Source organism: Somniosus microcephalus, chromosome 12, assembly GCF_052327205.1.
Source record: "Somniosus microcephalus isolate GS21.2 chromosome 12, FLI_Smic_1.0, whole genome shotgun sequence".
NCBI classification, from domain to species: domain Eukaryota; kingdom Metazoa; phylum Chordata; class Chondrichthyes; order Squaliformes; family Somniosidae; genus Somniosus; species Somniosus microcephalus.
In genome coordinates this window covers 5,514,338-5,532,656 of record NC_140998.1, presented here as the reverse complement: position 1 = coordinate 5,532,656, position 18,319 = coordinate 5,514,338, and the positions used below count along the sequence as shown (strand labels likewise).

At 45.3% G+C, this 18,319-nt stretch overlaps 1 protein-coding gene across 5 annotated transcripts in view; it reads left to right on the top strand.

Moving 5' to 3' along the window:
• The window catches only part of ift43 (intraflagellar transport 43 homolog (Chlamydomonas)), a 269,145-nt gene that overhangs the window by 53,879 nt on the left and 196,947 nt on the right, over window positions 1-18,319 (top strand). The window lies entirely within an intron of this gene.

Below are 18,319 nucleotides of genomic sequence, written 5' to 3'. Positions count from 1 at the left end.
CCAGAGAGTGGTGCACCTGTGGAATTCTGTACCACAGAAGGCAGTGGAGGCCAATTTATTAAATATATTCAAGAAGGAGTTGGATCTCAAACAAGCGTGCTAAGCTTGAATAAAGGAGACTATGAAGGTATGAGAGCGGAATTGAGTAGAGTGGATTGGGAAAATAGATTAAAGGGTAAGACGATACATGATCAGTGGTGTACATTTAAGGAGTTATTTTACAACTTCCAAAAAAAATATATTCCACTGAGAAGAAAAGGGTGTAAAAGAAAAGACAGCCATCTGTGGCTAAGTAAAGAAATTAAGGATAGTATTCGACTAAAAACAAGGGCATATAAGGTAGCCAAATCTAGTGGGAGGATGGAAGATTGGGAAAACTTTAAAAGACAGCAAAAAATAACAAAAAGATTGATTAAGAAAGGGAAGATAGATTATGAAAGTAAATTAGCCAAAAATATAAAAACAGATAGTAAGAGTTTTTATAGTTATATAAAAAGAAAAAGGGTGGCTAAAGTAAATGTTGGTCCCTTAGAGGATGAGACCGGGAAATTAATGGTGGGAAATATGGAGATGGCAAAAACATTGAATGAATATTTTGTATCAGTCCTTACAGTAGAGGACACGAAGAATATCCCAACACTGGACAAACAGGGGGCTATAGGGGGGGAGGAGCTAAACACGATCAAAATCACTAAGGAAGTGGTACTCGGTAAAATAATGGGACTCAAGGCGGATAAATCACCTGGACCTGATGGCTTACATCCTAGGGTCTTGAGGGAAGTGGCGGTAGGGATTGTGGATGCATTGGTAATAATTTTCCAAAACTCCCTGGACTCAGCAAAGGTCCCGGCAGACTGGAAAACTGCTAATGTAACACCCTTATTTAAAAAGGGCAGTAGACAGAAGGCTGGAAACTATAGACCGGTTAGCCTAACATCTGTGGTAGGTAAAATTTTGGAGTCCATTATTAAGGAGACAGTAACAGGACATTTGGATAATCATAATTTAATAGGACAAAGTCAGCATGGTTTTATGAAGGGGAAGCATGTTTGACAAATTTGCTGGAGTTCTTTGAGGAAGTAACATATAGGGTGGATAAAGGGGAACCAGTGGACGTAGCGTATTTAGACTTCCAAAAGGCATTTGACAAGGTGCCACACAAAAGATTATTGCTTAAGATAAAAAATCATGGGATTGGGGGTAATATTCTGGCATGGATAGAGGATTGGCTATCTAACAGAAGGCAGAGAGTTGAGATAAATGGTTAATTCTCAGACTGGCAATCAGTAACTAGTGGTGTTCCGCAGGGGTCAGTGCTGGGTCCCCAACTCTTTACAATCTATATTAACGATTTGGAGGAGGGGACCGAGTGTAACATATCAAAGTTTGCAGATGATACTAAGATGGGAGGGAAAGTAGTGAGTGAGGAGGACATAAAAAACCTGCAAGGGGACATAGACAGGCTAAGTAAGTGGGCAGAGATTTGGCAGATGGAATACAATACTGGAAAGTGTGAGGTTATGCACTTTGGCAGGAAAAATCGTAGAGCAAGTTATTATCTTAATGGCAAGAAACTGGAAAGTACTGCAGTATAAAGGGATCTGGAGGTCCTGGTGCACGAAACTCAAAAGGTTAGTATGCAGGTGCAGCAAGTGATTAAGAAGGCCAATGGAATGTTGGCTTTCATTGCTAGGGGGATAGAATATAAAAATAGGGAGGTATTGCTTCAGTTGTACAAGGTATTGGTGAGACCGCACCTGGAATACTGCATACAGTTTTGGTGTCCATACTTAAGAAAAGACATACTTGCTCTCGAGTCAGTACAAAGAAGGTTCACTCGGTTAATCCCGGGGATGAGGGGATGGACATATGAGGAGAGGTTGAGTAGATTGGGACTCTACTCATTGGAGTTCAGAAGAATGAGGCGATCTTATTGAAACATATAAGATTGTGAAGGGGTTGGATCGGGTGGATGCGGGGAGGATGTTCCCGATGATGGGTGAAACTAGAACTAGGGGGCATAGTCTTAGAATAAGGGGCTGCTCTTTCAAAACTGAGATGAGGAGGAACTACTTCACTCAGAGGGTGGTAGGTCCATGGAATATGCTGCCCCAAAAAGCTGTAGAAGCTACATCATTACATAAATTTAAAACAGAAATAGACAGTTTCCTAGAAGTAAAGGGAATTAAGGGTTACGGGGAGCGGGCAGGAATTTGGACATGAGTCTAGGTTCGGATCGGACATGGCCCTGTGGGTAGCGGAGCGGGCCCAGGGGCCGTGTAGCCTGATCCTGCTCCTATTTCGTGTGTCTAATTCTGTTAGATTCAGGAGATGGTTCTGTGATAGTAGATTGGCGGTTAGGATCAGATCAGCCATGATCTTATTGAATGGCGGAGCAGGCTCGAGGGGCCGATTGGCCTACTCCTGCTCCTATTTCTTATGTTCTTATGTTCTTATATATTCTTAAGGCTAAAGGGATCAAAGGATATGGGGAGAAGGCAGGGACCGGGTACTGAATTTGGATGACCAGCCATGATCTCATTGAATGGCGGAGCAGACTCGAGGGGCCGAATGGCCTACTCCTGCTCCTATCTTCTATGTTTCTATGTTAACAACAACCATCTTCCTTTGTGCTAGGTATGACTCCAGCCAGTGGAGAGTTTTCCCCCTGATTCCCATTGACTTCAATTTTACTGGTGCTCCTTGATGCCGCACTTGGTCAAATGCTGCCTTGATGTCAAGGGCAGTCACTCTCACCTCACCTCTGGAATTCAGCTCTTTTGTCCATGTTTGGACGAAGGCTGTAATGAGGCCGGGAACCAAGTGGTCCTGGCGGAACCCAAACTGAGCATCAGTGAGCAGGTTATTGATGAGTAAGTGCCGCTTGATAGCACTGTCGACGACACCTTCCATCACTTTGCTGATGATTGAAAGTACAGGAAACTTTGTGCTATCCGGCACCCACGGGACCGAGCTGCTGCCGTTGCCTCAAAACTTCCGTACTCTCCAGAGTTAATGTTGAGAGATACGGAGATTCTTATCTGCGTATTTGACAACAAACACTGTTGCTTAGCAACAGGTTCTAAACACTCGGGTGTGGCCCTAAAGCTCTGTAGCTGAAGCTGTTGCTATAGCTACAGACCTTGCACAGCTTGACTGTTCAAACAAAGCAAAAAAAACAAACAAAAAGAATAAAAAATGGCTGCTGATTTTTGCCGGTGGCTCCAGATTGCCGGATAGCTCACCTCCGGATAGCACAAAGTTTCCTGTAGACTGATGGGGCGGTAATTGGCTGGATTGGATTTGTCCTGCTTTTTGTGGACAGGACATACCTGGGCAGTTTTCCACATTGTCGGATAGATGCCAGTGTTGTCGCTGTACTGGAACAGCTTGGCTAGAGGCGCGGCTAGTTCTGGAGCGCAAGTCTTCAGCACGACAGCCGGGATGTTGCCGGGGCCCAGAGCCTTTGCTGTATCCAGTGCGCTCAGCCGTTTCTTGTTATCACGTGGAGTGAATCGAGTTGGCTGAAGACTGGCTTCTGTGGTGGTGGGGACCTCAGGAGGAGGCCGATATGGATCATCCCCTCGGCACTTCTGGCTGTTGGTGGTTGCAAATGCTTCAGCCTTGTCTTTTGCACTCACGTGCTGGGCTCCACCATCATTGAGAATGGGGATATTCCTGGAGCCTCCTCGTCCCGTTAGTTGTTTAATGGTCCACTACCATTCACGACTGGATGTGGAAGGACTGCAGAGTTTTGATCTGATCTGTTGACTATGGGATTGCTTAGCTATGCTTATCGCATGCTGCTTCCACTGTTTAGCATGCATGTAGTCCTATGTTTCAGCTTCCCCAGGTTGGTACCTCATTTTTCAGTATGCCTGGTGCTGCTCCTGGCATGCTCTTCTGCACTCCTCATTGAAGCAGGGTTGGTCCCCTGGCTTGATGGTAATGGTAGATGTAAGGATCAATAACATGTCATTCTATAGTGGACACAAGGTGGAGTTGTAGAGCTGGACATAGCTGTCTGTACAAGACTACACTACCCAGCTGTATATATATTAAGACTACATTACCCATGAGGCACTAGTACCCACAAGGCAGCAGTCAAGATGGAAGCCTCCACAGATACAGTACCTAGTCCACATGTGCTCAATAAAAAGTAACTAGCAAAAGCTAGCTGTGTTCATAATAAGAATGTCTAGTTATTAATGAACATAACATGGTACCAGGGTGGTGAAGATCTGCTGAAAATTGTGAAAAGCGACATGGAGAATTTGAAGCCACCAGAGCGTTTGAATCTCACAGAAAAAATCGACTACAACTGGCAGACTTTTAAACAGCAATTCGAACTCTACATTGCAGCCATCGGATTCGGTACGAAGCCAGACGCAAGGAAGATAGCGTTGCTGCTTATGGTTGCAGGCCCACAGGCGATAGAGGTATTTAATACATTTGTATTTAATCCAGTGGAGAACAGAGAAAAATTAGAAGATGTGCTAAAAAAATTTGATGCACATTGCTCTCCCAAATAGAATGAGACCTATGAAAGATACATCTTCTGTTCTCGGACACAGCAGCAAAATGAGACTTTTGATAACTTTATAACTGATCTGAAACTGAAAGCACAGACATGTAATTTCTCTGAGCTCAAAGCATCCATGATTTGTGACCAGATTGTGTTTGGTATTCATGATAAAAAAAGTTAGGGAACGTCTGTTGAGAGAAACTGAACTAAATTTGGAAAATGCGGTGAAAATATGCCAAGCCAGCGAGCTAGCTCGAAATCACGCGAAGACTTTCAGTGAAATCAATAATGATGCGATTGTAATGAGTGATAATGCTGCTGTCGGTGCTGTGTCCTACAAGGGGAAGAAACGTGGGCAGAACAGAAATGAAAAGCAATCGGAGGATGAAATTTTTAATTGTAAACGCTGTGGTTACAAACACCAGTTAAGACAATGCCCAGCGTTTGGAAAAATGTGCACAAAGTGTAATGGAAAGAATCACTTTGCCAAACAATGCTTTTCAAAAGTAAAAACGACGAAAGGGCAACGAGTTAATGTGATTGAGGACACTGATTTAAGTGAGACATTTTTTGTAGGAATGGTGTCATGTGACGATATCAAAAAAGATACAGAAAATGTGCAGCCCTCAGAAATAGACAATGCTGAACATAAAGTTAATGCAGTAAAAGAGGACAAATGGATGATCCCACTGCAGATAAATGGAGCATTAGTTACATTGAAACTGGACACTGGGGCAAAAGCAAACTTAATCAGTATGAGTGACATTAACAATATGAAAGAAAAGCCCAAAATACAGAAAAAGTCAGTACTACTGAAGGACTATAATGGACAGAAAATAGATAGCTTAGGTGTATGCAGACTTAAAGTGACAGTCAAAGACTGTTTCCTGTTGTGGCTGAAAGACTTGATTCACTATAGGTGACAAAGCTTGTGAGGACTTAGAACTGGTCAACAGAGTTTACCGTATAAACTGTGCCATAAGCAGACCAGATGACTCAGGTGATGAAGCAGAGAGCCCATCAAGGATGAAAAGGCCAAAGGGTATCCATGTCTTCAAAAAGCCTAGTTTCTCCAAGAACAGAGAAAAAGACTTTAAGGTCAAAGAGAAGCCAAAGGAAGAAAAGCACAAAGGAAAAACACAAGGAGAAAAAGTCCAAAGATATAACCGCAGCAGATGTTAAGCAGTGGAAAGAGAAAAAGAAAAAGAAGAAGCCTGCACCAGAGCAGGAAGCAGTTCCGGTGGATACTCCTTTCCTCAGGCCAATCTTTGGTGTTCCATTAGCCGAGGCTGCTGAGAGGACTATGCTGTATGATGGGATCCAGCTGCCAGCAGTTTTTCGAGAGTGCATTGACTACATTGAGAGTTATGGCATGAAGAGTGAAGGAAACACTGAAACCCTCTCCAAGCAAAGATCGCAAGGAGACCTCGATCTATACAAGAGCAGATTGATGACAATGCCGCAACTGCATCTTGTCATTCACCGCCAGAACAATCTCATGAAGACACATCAGACTTACCCGTGTTGAGAAGATCCACACATGAAGTAAAAAAGCCTGATAGACTTAATCTTTGAGGACAATGTAAAGCTTTGAAAATGTGTTGACTGTTTTGAAAATGTTTATGTTTATAGAGCACTAACAAAAGTGTTACTGATATTATCTTTATTGTTTTCTTGAAAGTTGATTGATATTGATTTTGTTAAACCTCAAAGAAAGGGGGATGTAACGATCAATAACATGTCATTCTATAGTGGACACAAGGTGGAGCTGTAGAGCTGGACATAGCTGTATGTACAAGACTACACTACCCAGCTGTATATATATTAAGACTACATTACCCATGAGGCACTAGTACCCACAAGGCAGCAGTCAAGATGGAAGCCTCCACAGATACAGTACCTAGTCCACATGTGCTCAATAAAAAGTAACTAGCAAAAGCTAGCTGTGTTCATAATAAGAAATGTCTAGTTATTAATGAACATAACAGTAGAGTGAGGGATATGCCGGGCCATGAGGTTACAGATTGTGGTGGAATACAATTCTGCTGCTGCTGATGGCTCACAGCACCTCGTGGATGCCCAGTTTTGAGCTGCTAGATCTGTTCTGAATCTATCCCATTTAGCACGGTGGTCGTGCCACACAACACAATGGAGGGTGTCCTCAGTGTGAAGGCAAGACTTTGTCTCCGCAAGGACTATTCAGTGGTCACTGCTACCAATGCTGTCATGGACGGATGCATCTGCAACAGGTAGATGGTGAGGACGAGGTCAAGTAGGTTTTTCCCCTTGTGTTGGTTCTCTCACCACCTGCCGCAGGCCCAGACTGGCATTTATGTCCTTTAGGACTCAGCCATAGAGAATTCCAAAGATTCACAACCCTCTGAGTGAAGGAATTTCTCCTCATCTCAGTCTTAAATGGCTGACCTCTTATCCTGAGACACTCCAGCCTCGGGAAACAACCTCTCAGCATCTACCCTGTCAATCCCCCTCAGAAACTTGCATGTTTCAATGAGATCACCTCTCATTCTTCTAACTCCAGAGAGTATCGGCCCATTCCACACAATCTCTCATCATAGGACAGCCCTCTCATCCCAGGAATCAATCTAGTGAACCTTCGTTGCACCGCCTCCAAGGCAAGTATATCCTTCCTCAGGTACGGAGACCAAAACTGTGCCCAGTACTCCAGGTGTGGTCTCACCAAGGCCCTGTACAATTGGAGCAAGACTTCCTTACTCTTATACTCCAACCCCCTTGATATAAAGGCCAACATGCCATCTGCCATCCTAATTGCTTGCTGTATCTTCTTGCCCACTAACTTAACCTATCTACATCCCTTTGCAGACTTTGTGTCCTCCTCACAGCTTACTTTCCCACCTAGCTTTGTATTGTCAGCAAACTTGGATACATTACACTCGGTCCCTTCATCTAAGTCATTAATATAGATTGTAGCTGAGGCCCCAACACTGATCCTTGTGGTACCCCACTAGTTACAGCCTGCCAACCTGAAATTGACCTGTTTATTCCTACTCTCTGTTTTCTGTCCTTTAACCAATCCTCTATCCATGCTAATATATTAGCCTCTACCCGCTAAGCCCTTATCGTGTGTAACAACCTTTTGTGTGGCACCCTTATTGAATGCCTTTTGAAAATCCAAATATGCTACATCCATTTGTCGGCTTTTAGTCCCATTAATTTCTCCAGTACTTTTTTTATTACTAATATGAATTACTTTACGTTCCTCACTTTCATTAGACCCTTGACTCCCCACTGTTTCTGGTATGTTTTTTGTGTCATTTACTGTGAAGACAGACACAGAATCTTTGTTTAAAGTGTCTGCAATTTCCTTGTTCCCTATTATAATTTCTCCTGTCTCAGCCTCTAAGAGACCCACATTTACTTTTGCTACTCTCTTCCTTTTCACATACTTGGAGAAGCTCTCACAATCTGTTTTTATATTTCTTTCTAGTTTACTCTCCTATTCTATTTTCTCCCTCTATCAATTTTTGGTCATTCTTTGCTGGTTTCTAAAACTCTCCAAATCCGTTTTTGCTAGACTAAGTAAAGAGAAACTGTTTCCAATGGCAGAAGGGTCGTAACCAGTGGACACACATTTAAGATAATTGGCTAAAGAATCAGAGGGGCGATGAAGATAAAAACATTTTTGCAGCGAGTTGTTGTGATCTGGAATGTTCTGCCTGGAAGGGCGGTGGAAGCAAAGTAACTTTCCAAAGAGAATTGGATAAATATTTGAAGGGGATAAATTTTCAGGGCTCTGGGGAAAGAGCAGGGGAGTGGGACTAATTGGATCGCTCTTTCAAAGAGCCGGCACAAACATGATGGGCCGAATGGCCCCCTGTGCTGTAAGATTGGCGAAAGGCCTAGGCCCCCAGTGCAGGACAGTCGGAGGGGAGAAAGACAATGGGGTCAATCAGGAATTGGTCAGGTGACGCTAAGTTTGAGTTTTAAGAGGCCGTGGGTTGTACGAGGATGGGGAGGAAGGGGTCCCACAGTCCGAGGCTCTGGGAGGGAATGAGTTGGAGCAGGAGATGGTGCCGTGAGTCCCGATTTCAGCACAGTGATGATGTGAGATGGGACTGGGGACTCTCGTTCTGGTTTCTGCCTCGTCACCCTGGCACCTGGGTTTAAATTCAGTCTAGACTGCAGGGAAGCAGGCCCTCTTCTACTGGCTGAGAGAGTATTGAGGGGCCTCCTCAATCCAGCTCCGAGTAGATGCTATAGAGCTTCTATCTGCTAACTTCGATCAGGCATCACTCAGCTTGGAGGAGAGGAACAGACGTCAGGACATCGACAGACTGGTGAAATAGGCAGACACATGGCAGACGCAAATTAACGCAGAGAAGTTTGAAGTGATACATTTTGGTAAGAAGAATGAGGAGAGACAATATAAACTAAAGGGTACAATTTTAAAGGGGGTGTAGGAACGGAGAGACCTGGGGGTGTATGTACACAAATCTTTGCAGGACAAGTTGAGAAGGCTGTTAAAATAGCATATGGGATTCTTGGCTTTATAAGTAGAGGTAGAGAGCACACCAAACCACATAGAGATATTAGGGCAGGTGACCAAAAGCTTGGTCAAAGAGGTAAGTTTAAAGGAGCATCTTAAAGGAGGAGAGAGAGGTAGAGAGGCGGAGAGGTTTAGGGAGAGAATTCCAGACATTGGGGCCCAGGCAGCGGAAGGCACGGCCACCAATGGTGGAGCGATGGAAATCGGGGGATGCGCAAGTAGCCAGAATTGGAGGAGCGCAGAGATCTCGGAGGGTTGTGGGGCTGGAGGAGGTTACAGAGATGGGGAGGGGCGAGGTCATGGAAAGATTTGAAAACAAGGATGATCATTTTAAAATCGAGGCATTGCTGGACCGGGAGACAGTGCAGGTCAGCGAGCACAGGGCCGATGGGTGAACGGGACTCGGTGCGAGTTAGGACACGGGCAGCCCAGTTTCAGATGAGCTGAAGTTTATGGAGGGTGGAATGTGGGAGGCTGGCCAGGAGAGTGTTGGGATAGTCGAGTCTGGAGGGGACAAGTGCACGGATGAGGCAAGTGACAATTAATTTTATCCCGGATTAAGAAGTTTCCCCACCACCGACGTTAGGCTGACTGGCCTGTAGTTGCCGGGTTTGTCCCGCTCCCCTTTTTTGAACAGGGGTGTAACATTTGCAATCCTCCAGTCCTCTGGCACCACTCCCATATCCAATAAGGATTGGAAGATTGTGGCCCGAGCCTCCACAATTTCCACCCTTACTTCCCTCAGTAACCTAGGAGTGCGGTAGCTGGACTAGTAACCCAGAGGCCTGGACAAATAAAAGAAAAAAGAAAGACTTGCATTTCTACAGTGCCCTTCACGCCCACTGGACGTCCCAAAGCACTTTGCAGCTAATGAAGTACTGTTTGAAGTGTCGTCACTGTTGTAATAACCTGGAGACATAAGTTCAAATCCCACCACGGCAGCTGGGGAATTTCAATTCAGTTAATTAAATAAATAAATCTGTAATCGTAATGGTGACCAGGAAACTACCAGATCGTCATCAAATCCCCTCTGGTGCACTAATGTCCTTTAGAGAAGGGAATGTGTCACCCGGCCCTCTGACACGGCCTAGCAAGCCACTCAGTTGTAACAAACCTCGACGAAAAACAATAATAATAAAACCGGACGGACCACCCGCCATCGACCTCAGCACCGGTTTCGGACAAGACAAAGGCCCAGCCCAGCCCAGTCGACCCGACCCGGCCCAATCCGACCCGGCCCAATCCAACCCAGCCCAGCCCAACCCAAACCGGCCCAGCCCAGCCTGCAGAGTCCTCCTCACTAACATCTGGGGACTTGTGCCAAAATTGGGAGCGTTGTCTGTCCGGCAGTCCCTCGGAACCGAGGATGACTTGCTTCCACATTAAATATGAGTTCTCAGGTGACTGATGAGTCCAATACGGGACCTACAGTCTCTGTCGCAGGTGGGGCAGACGGTGGCTGAAGGGGCGGGTGGGTGGGGTGCTTGGGGTGCACTGGACAAACAGGGGGCTCTGGGGGGGAGGAGCTAAATACGATTAAAATCACTAAGGAAGTGGTACTCGGTAAAACAATGGGACTCAAGGCGGATAAATCACCTGGACCTGATGGCTTACATCCTAGGGTCTTGAGAGAAGTGGCGGTAGGGATTGTGGATGCATTAGTAATAATTTTCCAGAGCTCCCTGGACTCAGCAAAGGTCCCGGCAGATTGGAAAACTGCTAATGTAACACCCTTATTTAAAAAGTGTAGTAGGCAGAAGGCTGGAAACTATAGACCTGTTAGCCTAACATCTGTGGTTGGTAAAATTTTAGAGTCGATTATTAAGGAGACAGTAACGGGACATTTGGATAAACATAATTTAATAGGACAAAGTCAGCATGGTTTTATGAAGGGGATGTCATGTTTGACAAATTTGCTGGAGTTCTTTGAGGAAGTAACATATAGGGTGGATAAAGGGGAACCAGTGGACGTAGTGTATTTAGACTTCCAAAAGGCATTTGACAAGGTGCCACACCAAAGATTATTGCTGAAGATAAAAAATCACGGGATTGGGGGTAATATTCTGGCGTGGGTGGAGGATTGGCTCTCTAACAGAAGGCAGAGAGTTGGGATAAATGGTTCATTCTCAGACTGGCAATCAGTAACTAGTGGTGTTCCGCAGGGGTCAGTGCTGGGTCCCCAACTCTTTACAATCTATATTAACGATTTGGAGGAGGGGACTGAGTGTAACATATCAAAGTTTGCAGATGATACAAAGATGGGAGGGAAAGTAGTGAGTGAGGAGGACATAAAAAACCTGCAAAGGGACATAGACAGGCTAAGTAAGTGGGCAGAGATTTGGCAGATGGAATACAATACTGGAAAGTGTGAGGTTATGCACTTCGGCAGGAAAAATCATCGAGCAAGTTATTATCTTAATGGCAAAAAACTGGAAAGTACTGTAGTACAAAGGGATCTGGGGGTCCTGGTGCACGAAACTCAAAAAGTTAGTATGCAGGTGCAGCAGGTGATCAAGAAGGCCAATGGCATGTTGGCTTTTATTGCTAGGGGGATAGAATATAAAAATAGGGAGGTATTGCTGCAGTTGTACAAGGTATTGGTGAGACCGCACCTGGAATACTGCATACAGTTTTGGTGTCCATACTTAAGAAAAGACATACTTGCTCTCGAGTCAGTACAAAGAAGGTTCACTCGGTTAATCCCGGGGATGAGGGGGTGGACATATGAGGAGAGGTTGAGTAGATTGGGACTCTACTCATTGGAGTTCAGAAGAATGAGAGGCGATCTTATTGAAACATATAAGATTGTGAAGGGGTTGGATCGAGTGGATGCGGTGAGGATGTTCCCAATGATGGGTGAAACTAGAACTAGGGGGCATAATCTTAGAATAAGGGGCTGCTCTTTCAAAACTGAGATGAGGAGAAACTTCTTTAGACAGTTTCCTAGAAGTAAAGGGAATTAGGGGTTACGGGGAGCGGCAGGAATTTGGACATGAGTCTAGGTTCGGATCGGTTATGACCCTGTGGGTGGCGGAGCGGGCCCAGGGGCCGTGTAGCCTGATCCTGCTCGTACTTCTTGTGTTCTAATTCTGTGTTAGATTTCAGGAGATGGTTCTATTCACAGGGATTAGTGGAGACCTCGGGAACAGGCTGCCAGCTAGGAGTCCTTCAAGAGTAAATTGGGCCTGTTCCTGGCTGGGGTGGAGATCACCTCTTACAGAAGGTAAGTACTGCAGGAAATACAGGGACAGAGTGATCTCCTGGATGAGTTTCGATCGCCTAGATGGGTCGGAGAGGAATATCCCAGATTTTTTCTCCCAAATTGGCCATTGGGTTTTTTATCTGATTTTTCGCCTCTCTCGGGAGATCACATGGGTTCGGGTGGGATGGAGAGTGGAAGTAGATTTGAGGTTAGGATCAGATCAGCCATGATCTTATTGAATGGCGGAGCAGGCTCGAGGGGCCGATTGGCCTACTCCTGCTCCTATTTCTTATGTTGACGTGCGCTTCTTTCACTGTTTGCGCTTGGCTTCCGCCTGCTCCCGGCGAAGAAACTCAAGGTGTTCGGCGCCTTCCCGGATGCTTCTCCTCCACTTTGTGCGGTCTTGGGCCAGGGATTCCCAGGTGTTGGTGGGGCTGTTGCACTTTTTCAAGGAGGCTTTGAGGGTGTCCTTGAAGCGTTTCCTCTGCCCACCTGGGGCTCTCTTGCCGTGTCGGAGCTCCGAGTAGAGCGCTTGTTTTGGGAGTCTCGTATCGGGCATGCGGACAATGTGACCCGTCCATCGAAGCTGATCGAGCATGATCAGAGCTTCAATGCTGGGGATGTTGGTCTGAGCAAGAACACTGACGTTGTTGCGCCTATCCTGCCAATGGATTTGCAGGATCTTGCGGAGGCAGTGTTGGTGGTACCTCTCCAGTGCTTTGAGGTGCCTGCTGTACATGGTCCATGTCTCTGAGGCATACAGGAGGGCGGGTATTACTACTGCTCTGTAGACCATGAGCTTGGTGCCGGGTTTGAGGTCCTGGTCTTCAAACACTCTCTTCCTCAGGCGACCGAAGGCTGCACTGGCACACTGAAGGCGGTGTTGGACTTTGTCATCGACATCTGCCCTTGTTGATAGTAGACTCCCGAGGTATGGAAAGTGGTCCACGTTGTCCAAGGCCTTGTCATGGATTTTGATAATCGGGGGGCAGTACTGTGTGGCGGGGGCAGGTTGGTAGAGGACCAACGCTCTTCTCGATCTTGCTGCAATGCTCCATCTCACCCTCAGTAAGCTCCCCACTGGAGTGGAGCTAATTTACAGAACAAACGGGAAACTGTTCAACCTCCGTCACCTCCAGTCCAGATCCAAGGTCGTACCTTCCTCTTGTCATCGAATTACAGTATGCAGACGATGCTTGCGTCTGCGCACACTCGGTGGTCGAACTCCAAACTATCGTTAACACCTTCACCGAAGCGTACGAGAGCATAGGCCTTACACTAAACATCCATATAAGAAATAGGAGCAGGAGTTGACCAATTGGCCCCTCGAGCCTGCTCTGCCATTCAGTAAGATCATGGCTGATCTTCGACCTCCTCTCCACTTTCCTGCACTATCCCCATATCCTTGATTCCCTTAATATCCAAAAATCTATCGATCTCTGTCTTGAATATACTCAACGACTGAGCCTCCACAGCCCTCTGGGGTAGAGAATTCCAAAGATTCACCACCCTCAGTGAAGAAGTTTCTCCTCATCTCAGTCCTAAATGGCTGACCCCTTATTCTGAGACTGTGACCCCTGGTTCTAGACTCCCCAGCCAGGGGAAACATCCTCCCTGCATCTACCCTGTCAAGCCCTGTAAGAATTGTGTATGTTTCAATGAGATCACCTCTCATTCTTCTAAACTCTAGAGAATATAGGCCTAGTCTACTCAATCTCTCCTCATAGGACAATCCACCCATCCCAGGAATCAGTCTGGTGAACCTTCGTTGCACTCCCTCTATGGCAAGTATATCCTTCCTTAGGTAAGGAGACCAAAACTGTCCACAATACTCCAGGTGTGGTCTCACCAGGGCCCTATATAATTGCAGTAAGATGTCTTTACTCTTATACTCAAATCCTCTTGTAATAAAGGCCAACATACCATTTGCTTTCCTAATTGCTTGCTGTACCTGTATGTTAACTTTCAGTGATTCGTGTACAAGGACACCCAGGTCCCTCTGAACACCAACATTTCCCAATCTCTCACCATTTAAAAAAATCTGCTTTTTTATTTTTCCTACAAAGTGGATTTCTCCACATTATATTTCATTTGCCATGTTCTCGCCCACTCACTTACGCTGTCTATATCCCCTTGAAGCCTCTTTGCATCCTCCTCACAACTTACATTCCCACCTAGCTTTGTATCATCAGCAAACTTGGATATATTACATTTGGTCCCCTCATCCGAATCATTGATGTAGATTGTGAACAGCTGAGGCCCAAGCACTGATCCTTGCGGTACCCCACTAGTTACAGCCTGCCAACCCAAAAATGACCCGTTTATTCCTACTCTCTGTTTTCTCTCCGTTAACCAATCCTCAATCCGTGCTAGTATGTTACCCCCAATCCCATGAGCCCTAATTTTGTTCAATAACCTCTTGTGTGGCACCTTATCGAATCCCTTCTGAAAATCCAAAAACACCACATCCACTGGATCCCCCTTATCTATTCTGCTAGTTGTGACCTCAAAAAACTCTTAACAGATTTGTCAAACACAATTTCCCTTTCATAAATCCGTATTGACTCTACCCAATCACAGAAATCACAGAAACCCCACAGTGCAGATAGAGGCCATTTCGGCCCATCGAGCCTGCACCGACACATATCCCACCCGATCCCCATAACCCCTACACCAACACCAACATTTTCTAAGTGCCCTGTTACCACGTCCTTAATAATAGATTCTAACATTTTCCCTATGACTGATGTCAGGCTAATTGGTCTGTAGCTCCCTGTTTTCTCTCTCCCTCCTTTCTTAAATAGTGGGGTTACATTTGCTACCTTTTAATCTGCGGGAACCGTTCTAGAATCTATGGAATTTTGGATGATGACAACCAAAGCATCCACTATCTCTATAGCCACCTCTTTTAAAACCCTAGGATGTAGGCCATCAGGCCCAGAGGATTTATTGGATTTCAGTCCCATTATTTTTTTATTAATACGAATTTCTTTCAGTTCCTCATTCTCGCTAGACCCTTGGTTCTCCATTATTTCCGGGAGGTTTTTTGCGTCTTCCGTGAAGACAGACACAAAGTATTTGTTTAATTTCTCTGCCATTTCCTTATTCCCCATTATAATTTCTCCTGTCTCAGCCTGTAAGGGACCCACATTTACTTTCGCTAATCTTTTCCTTTTTACATACCTATAAAAGCTTTTACAAGCCTGACATAGTCATACTTACAGAATCATACCTTTCAGCCAATGTCCCAGACTCCTCCATCACCATGCCTGGGTATGTCCTGTCCCACCGGCAGGGCAGACCCACTAGAGGTGGCGGCACTGTGGTATGCAGTCGGGAAGGAGTGGCCCCGGGAGTCCTCAACATTCTCATGACTTCAGGCCAAACATGGACAAGGAAACCTCCTGCTGATTACCACCTACCGCCCTCTCTCAGCTGAGTACTCCTCCATATTGAACACCACTTGGAAGTAGCACTGAGAGTAGCAAGGGCACAGAATGTACTCTGGGTGGGGGATTTCAATGTCCATCACCAAGAGTGATTCGGTAGCACCACTACTGACCGAGTCCTGAAGGACATAACTGCCAGTCTGGGCCTGCGACAGGTGGTGAGAGAACCAGCACGAGGGAAAAACCTATTTGACCTCGTCCTCACCAATCTACCTGTCGCAGATGCATCTGTCCATGACAGTATTGGTAGCAAGGCCACCGCACAGTCATTGTGGAGACGAAGTCCCGTCTCCACACTGAGGACACCCTCCATCGTGTTGTGTGGCACTACCACCTCGCCTCTAGCCAAGCTGTTCCAGTACAGCCACAACACTGGCATGTACCCGACAATGTGGAAAACTGTCCAATCTACTCTCAATCTGCAGCCATCAAGTGGCATTTACTCACCAATGACCTGCTCATCGATGCTCAGTTTGGGTTCTGCCAGGACCACTCGGCTTCAGACCTCATTACAGCCTTGGTCCAAACATGGATAAAAGAGCTGAATTCCAGAGGTGAGGTGAGAGTGACTGCCCTTGACATCAAGGTTGCATATGACCGAGTGTGGCATCAAGGAGCTCCAGTAAAATTGAAGTCAATGGGAATCGGGGAAAACTCTCCACTGGTTAGAATCATACCTAGCACAAAGGAAGATGGTTGTGGTTGTTGGAATCATCTCAGCCCCAGGACATCGTTGCAAGAATTTTTTTTATTCGTTCCTGGGATGTGGGCATCACTGGCAAGGCCAGCATTTATTGCCCATCCCTAATTGCCCTTGAGAAAGTGGTCTTAAATGGCCTACCCCTTATCCTGAGACTATGCCCCTAGTTCTAGACTCTCCAGCCAGGGGAAACAACCTCTCAGCATCTACCCTGTCAATCCCCCCTCAGAATCTTGTATGTTTCAATGAGATCACCTCTCATTCTTCTAACTCCAGAGAGTATAGGCCCATTCTACACAATCTCTCCTCATAGGACAGCCCTCTCATCCCAGGAATCAATCTAGTGAACCTTCGTTGCACCGTCTCCAAGGCAAGTATATCCTTCCTTGGATAAGGAGACCCAAACTGTGCACAGTACTCCAGGTGTGGTCTCACCAAGGCCCTGTACAATTGCAGCAAGACTTCCTTACTCTTATACTCCAACCCCTTGCAATAAAGGCCAACAGGCCATTTGCCTTCCTAATTGCTTGCTGTACCTACACGCTAACTGTCTGTGTTTCCTGTACGAGGACACCCAAATCTCTCTGAACACCAACATTTAATAGTTTCTCACCATTTAAAAAATATTCTGTTTTTCTATTCTTCCTACCAAAGTGAATAACCTCACATTTCTCCACATTATACTCCATCTGCCACCTTACTGCCCACTCACTTAGCCTGTCTTTGCTCTTTGTGCCCTCACAGTTTACTTTCCTACCTAGCTTTGTATCGTCAGCAAACTTGGATACATTGCACTCGGTCCCTTCATCTAAATGAGTAATATAGATTGTAAATAGCTGAGGCCCAAGCACATATAATAGATTATCTGTTGTAAATAGCTGATCCTTGCGGCACCCCACTAGTTACAGGCTGCCAACTGGAAAATGACCCGTTTATCTCTACTCTCTGTTTTCTGTCCGTTGACCAATCCTCTGTCCATGCTAATATATTACCCCCAACCCTATGAGCCCTTATCTTGCCCAGCAACCTTTTATATGGCACCTTATTGAATACATTTTGGAAATCCAAATATACTACATCCACTGGTTCCCCTTTATCTACCCTGCTAGTTACATCCTCAAAAAACTCTAAATCAATTTGTTAAACACGATTTCCCTTTCATAAAACCATGTTGACTTCTGCCTAATCATGTTATGATTTTCTAATGCCCTGTTACCACTTCCTTAATAATGGATTCCAGCATTTTCCCAATGACTGATGTCAGGCTAACTGGTCTGTAGTTCCTGGTTTTCTCTGTCCCTCCTTTCTTGAATAGTGGGGGTTATATTTGCTATCTTCAAATCCGCTTGGACCGTTCTAGAATCTAGGGAATTTTGGAAGATCACAATCAATGCATCCACTATCTCTGCAGCCACCTCTTTTGGAACCCTAGGATATAGGCCATCGGGTCCAGGGGATTTGTCGGCTATTAGTCCCATTCGTTCTCAGTATTTTTTCTCTACTGATATTAACTACTTTAAGATCCTCACTCTCATTAGCCTCTTGGTTCCACACTGTTTTTGGTAAGCTTTTTGTGTCTTTTACTGTGAAGACAGATACAAAATATTTGTTTCAAGTCTCTGCCATTTCCTTATTCCCCATTATAATTTCACCAATCTCAGCCTCTAAGGGACCAACATTTACTTTTGCTACTTTCTTCCTTTTTACATACTTGTAGAAGCTCTTACAATCTGTTTTTGTATTTCTTTCTAGTTTACTCTCATTCTATTTTCTCCCTTTTTATCAATTTTTTGGCCATCCTTTGCTGGATTCTGAAGCTCTCCCAATCCTCAGGCTTACGACTATTCTTTGCAACATTATAACCTCCCTTTAATGTAATACTATCCTTAACTTATTTAGTTAGCCACAGATTGATCAC